The sequence below is a fragment of the Enhydra lutris genome, unplaced genomic scaffold (genome assembly GCF_002288905.1).
Source record: "Enhydra lutris kenyoni isolate GAN:26980312 unplaced genomic scaffold, ASM228890v2 scaffoldscaffold9, whole genome shotgun sequence".
Lineage (NCBI taxonomy): Eukaryota > Metazoa > Chordata > Mammalia > Carnivora > Mustelidae > Enhydra > Enhydra lutris.
Window position 1 is genome coordinate 36,340,887 of NW_019154093.1, and position 6,000 is coordinate 36,346,886.

The window sequence follows — 6,000 nt, forward strand, 5'->3', positions numbered from 1 at the left end:
TTCTGGGATATGAAAACCAACCTGACTGATACCCATGAGTGTACCAAATGCCTTCATAGGGGTTCCTGTGTGGCCTTTGGTATTCCGGGGCCATAGCCACGTTGCTTAACTGCAGGAATTGATTTTCATGATTTTTGCATTTAGTTTTGCATCTGTGGTAGTCTTTATTCTTCAGCCTATTTCAATACTAGAAGTCAGTGACTTCAGATCCATTGTAAAAATACAAATCATAGCAATTCATTCTTGGGAGACATGCAGACTTAGGGATCATGCGAGTCATCAAGTTAGCATGCTTGATTAAAGTCAGAATGAAAGCTAATTACTGTGCATTGACCCTCATGGAACCCGGAATTCTTCAGGTATAAAACAAGGAAAATGTACAAAATATTTTTTTTTAGCTCAAAATACTCTCTATACAAATATTAAGTGATATTTACAAATGCTCATTCATGGGGAGTTTGATTTGTCTAATCTTCCATCTAACACCTCTTACCTCAGAGGCAACCCATTTTTCTGTATTCCTTATTGGTGTGAAGTCAGAGAACAGCTTGGCTATATCCTTTCCAAAGCACTGTTTTGATCTCTTGGCTTCTAAAGCCTCAAATGTGGACCTCTTTCTTAAGTATATCTGTTTCTATCTGTCATTTCATTGTTATACACTGGATCACCAATTTACTCTTACTTTCTCTTTCATCCTTTCCTCTTATTTTCCATCTTAATTTTTTGTTGTTTGGAGAAATCAGATCTTCATGTTCAACTTATGTGTCTGCCAAAGTTTCATTTTTGTAAATTTAAATTTTAGTTAGTTAATATACAGTGCAATATTGGTTTCTGGAGTAGAATTCAGTGACTTATCACTTACATGCCACACCCAGCGCTCATCATAGTAAGTGCCCTCTTTAATAGCCATCACCAGTCTAGCCCATCCCCGATCCCCACCTCCTTCCATCAACCCTAAGTTTGTTCTCTATTGTTAAGAGTGGTTTATTTCCCTCGTTCCTTCCCCCCTTTCCTGTATGTTCATCTGTTTTTTTTTTTCTTAAATTCCATATGTGGGTGAAATCATATGGTATTTGTCTTTTTCTGACTGAATTATTTCACTTAGCATAATGTACTATAGCTCCATCCATGTCATTGCAAATGGCAAGGTTTCACTTTTTTGATGGCTGAGTAATATTCCATTGAAACTGTTTCATTTTTATATACTTTGGTACATTTACCAAAGTAATATTCTATGAATTGAAATAGTAAAGCATCTTTCTTCATGCAGAGACTTCTTAATGGGAACCAATTCCACATTTCTTTGAAGAAGCCATATTGAGAGTATAATACAAGCTACTTTTTTTTTTTTTAAAGATTTTATTTATTTATTTGACAGACAGAGATCACAGGTAGGCAGAGAGGCAGGCAGAGAGAGGAAGGGAAGCAGTCTCCCTGCTGAGCAGAGAGCCTGATGCGGGGCTCGATCCCAGGACCCCGGGATCATGACCTGAGCCGAAGGCAGAGGCTTTAACCCACTGAGCCACCCAGGAGCCCCAATATAAGCTACTTTTTCACCCTGGCACATGGCAGACCATGCCGGGCTTAGGGGTCATGGTGAAGAGCTTGGATTAGATTGTATTCTGAGAGCAATACAAAGAAATTAAAGGGTTTTGAGCAGGGAAATGACTGAGGTGATCTTACTTACATCACTCTCCTTGATACTTGAAGAATAGATTGTAAGTGCCTGAAGTGGAAGCAGAGAAAGCATAATAATTCAGGTGAGGTGGTGATGGTTCTTAGTCTAGAGTGGAGCAGTGCAGATGGAGAAAAAAAGCGGATAGATTTGAGATCTGTTTTGTAGGTAGAAGTATAGGATTTTCTGTTATATAATTGATATGCCTGGGATGTAAGAAAATGGAGTCATGGGACCTATCATTTATCTACTATGGCATAAAAATTAAACATCAAACCTCAGTGTCCTACAACAGTCAGTGCCTGGCGTGGTTAGCTAGGTAGATTTGCTGATACTGGCTGGATTTGCTCTCTTAATTGGATTTGCCTGGCTGTTAGCTGATCTCCAGGTCTCAGCTGGGCTGAGGGGGTAAATTGGCTTTACCACTCGTGTTTGTCCCGTAGGTAACCTGGGCATATTCTCCTGCCTGTGGCAGGGATGAAAGTGAGCAAGTACAAATACAAAAAGCTGCTTCAGGGCTCAGAACGATGACACTCTCACTTCTACCACCTTCTGTTAGCCAAAACGAGTCATGAGACCAGACTGTATCTCAAGGGGTGTGAAAGTAGCCTCTGCCTTTAGTGAGAACTATAGTATCACACATAGCAAGGTCATGGATACAGGGAGAGATGAAGAATTAGTGCCATCTTTGTATTTGGATGTACAGGAGAAATAAATAGGATTCTTAGTAACTGAATGAGTGTCATACACTAAGAGTACGGGAGGAATGGTTGAGTGGAAATGGGTATGTTAAGAGTTCCTCATTAAATTTGAGACGGTGTAAGAGGTTCATCTTCTCCATATGACTTACTTGTGCTTTCTTCTACCCTCCTATAGTACCTCTGAGCCTCCTAACCCTGAAGGAACATGCTTGGTCAGTGGAGGTGGGATTCAAAGCAAAACAGTCTGATTTCAGACTGATTCCAGTCTGCATTCTTTTTTTTTTTTTTTTTAAGATTTTTATTAGAGAGAGAGAGAGAGAGAGCATGAGCAGTGGGGAGAGAGAGAAGCAGGCTCCCCGCCAAGCAGATAGCCCGATGTGGGGCTCTATCCCAGGACCCTGGGATCATAACTGAAGGCAGATGCTTAACCCACTGAGCCACCCAGGTGCCCCTCCAGTCTGCATTCTTATAAGTGTTACTTCCAGCTACCTGTGTAAGTTCTGGCAAATACTATTTTCTCAATTTTATTACATGCTCAGTAATATTTTAGTGCTCCTTGTAGATAGATGCTCCTGGAAGCTTCCCAGCTAACTTGTCCCTAATCTGTGTCTTCAACTATTCTTCACCAACACCCCTGGAATCATTATTCTTTTTTTTTTTTCTTAAAGATTTTATTTATGTATTTGACAGACAGAGATCACAAGTAGGCAGAGAGGCAGGCAGAGAGAGAGGAGGAAGTAGGCTCCCCGCGGAGCAGAGAGCCCGATGTGGGGCTCGATCCCAGAACCCTGGGATCATGGCCTGAGCCGAAGGCAGAGGCTTTAAGCCACTGAGCCACCCAGGCGCCCCATGGAATCATTATTCTTAAAGGAAAATTAGACCATGTCCCTTCTTAGAGCCTTTTAAGAGGTCTGTACTACTTTCTGGATAAAGTCCCTGATCCTTGCCTATGTCTTTGTGTCCTCACCTGCCACTCTCTCCTTTCATTTGTGCTCCAGCAGTACCGAACTCTTCATTGCTTCTCATCAGTCATGTACCATTTCGTACTTCCTTTCTTCATGCAGTTTAGCTCCTTTGCTTGGAATTCCCTTGCCTCCCTTGCCCATCTGGTAAATGCCTAGTTTCTGTCATAACCCTGAGAGCATCACCTTCCTGTGATGCCTCAGATAGAATGCTCTCTTTTGTATTTTTTGGGAAACTTTTATATAAGTCCGCTTTTGTATATATAACATTATGTTATCTCATCTGTTAGCATGTCTGTCTTCCACTTTAGTTTATAAGCTTCTTGATTATTGCAGAACAAATGAAATCACCCAGCAAAATGACATTTGGTCAAACCATTCAACACCTGTCAGGATGGAAACTGGAAGCCACCCCAGCTGCTCCCCCAGGGTGAAAACCAGTAGACTAGCAAAAGCTCTGCATTCACTTCTGCTGTACCTCCATAAATTATATGTGAGGCAAGCTCTCCTGCCCCTCTTGTCTTCCTATCACTGCCAAAACTAAGACTGCCCTGGCATCATTAAAAAATGTCATGGCGGGTGGGGGGGCGCTCCTGGGTGGCTTCTGTTTTTGGCTCAGGTCATGATCTCAGGGTCCTGGGATTGAGTCCTGCATTGGGCTCTCTGCTCAGCAGGGAGCCTGCTCCCCCCTCTCCCGCCTGCCTCTCTGCCTACTTGTGAACTCTGTCAAATAAGTAAATAAAATCTTAAAAAAATGTCATGGGGAAGGAGAGATTCATAAGGTCCCCTGACCATGCACACTCTGTCTTCTCTCCTCTCTAGTGGATATCAGACTGCCTTCTTTCTGGTGGATCCTCCTCATCGCTTGGGGAATCCCCCTTGTTTGCCCATACCTGTGTGAGTAATAGTTCAAGTTGTTTGTAGTCCCTGGCTTGGGTGTGCTGTTTTGACATCTGATATCTTAATAAGATAGACCCTATATGCTCAGGGCATCAGTATAAGAACTCAGTAAAACTTATTTGTTCAACCAAGTTAGTATAGGTCACTAAAAAAACTGTCTTAGTGAATTGAGCACAAGAATAATATTAAAATTGTGCTAATGAATGAGTGCTTAAGGATTTAGATTTGTTTTCTACAAAGAATTTAAAATATTTTCCTTAAAATCTTGATTATAGTCTTATTTTAACTAATTAGCTCTTGATTCACACACATGCAGAAAGTACAAAAGAAGATCTGGGCCAGCCCTAATGGATTAATGGTGCCTCAGCTATTTAAGGCCTTAGTCCCCTTTAAATTCTGTGGTTCTGCCAGTTGGTACAAATGCAAAGAAGAATGGGCAGCTGAAATCTTTTAGAACAGATTTTTTTTTACCCTTTCTAGGCCAGAGAACTGGTTTATTAGACAAAAGAACCTTAAACGTGGATTAGGTATGACTTATCCTCTTAACTTTAGGCACATGAACATCAGAAAAAGAGCAATTCTAATAGCATTAGGAATCCTAGTTGTGCTAATCTAGTTTATGAAATTTTAGATTGTTTATGGGTCATTCTCAGACAATGGGAAAATAACCTTACTAATAGAAGAAAGTTGTTAATAATTGAGTGAATGTCCTCACATATCTTTATTCCTTTACTTATCACAGTGTATTATCTGCTTCTGTGATTATTTCCCTACTTAGAGAGTTTCTTGAGACAGTGCCATTTGTCATTGTATGGTAAAGCCCAGGACTTAGTGAGTAGTTACTAAATATTTTATGCTATTGTAAATGGTAGTTTTTAAATCTGAATTTCTGCCTGTTAAGTGCCAGCATATGGAAATAAATTTAATTTTTGTAAACTGATCTTTCACTTTTGTAAACTGATCCTGCAATATTTCTAAGTTCATTTACTCCAGCAGCTTTTTAAGTAGATTCCCTCATAATTTCTAAAGAAGATCATGTTTCTATAGGTAAAGACAGTTTCACTTCTTCCTTTCCAATCTAGATGCTTTTTATTTCTTTTATTTTCTTGTCTTATTGCACTTGCTAGAACCTCCAGGACAGTGTTGGATAGAAGTGGTGAGAGAGGATATCCTTGTCTAGTTCCTGATCTTAGATAGAAAATATGGAGTCTTTTACCATAAAATATGTTTCCTATAGCTTTTTTTCATAGATGTCCTTTATCAGTTTGAGTAAGTTTTCTACTTATTGAGGGTTTTGAATCAGGAATAGATGTCAAATTATGTCAAATGCTTTTTTTGTATTCATTAAGATTATCATATGAATATTATTTATTAGTTATTATGGTGAATTCTATTTATTTTACAGAATATTAAATCAACTTTGCATTTTTAGGATAACCTAGAGACATATATTACCATTTTTATGAACTTTAAGATTCTGTTTGTGAGTTTTTACATCCATGTTCACATAGGATAGTGGTCTAAATTGTATTTTTTCTTGTAATGTTTTTGTCTAGTTTATGATGGCTTTGAAAAATGAGTTAGAAATTGTTATCAGCTCTTAACTTTTCTGTAAGACTTTGTACAGAATTACTATTTTTTGTCCCTTCAGCATTTGGTAACTTTATCAGTGAAGCCATTTAAGCCTGAAGCTTTTGTTTTTTATAGGGTTTTAATGTCAAATTCTATTTCTTTAATAGAGATAGGAGTCTAGGTTATGTAT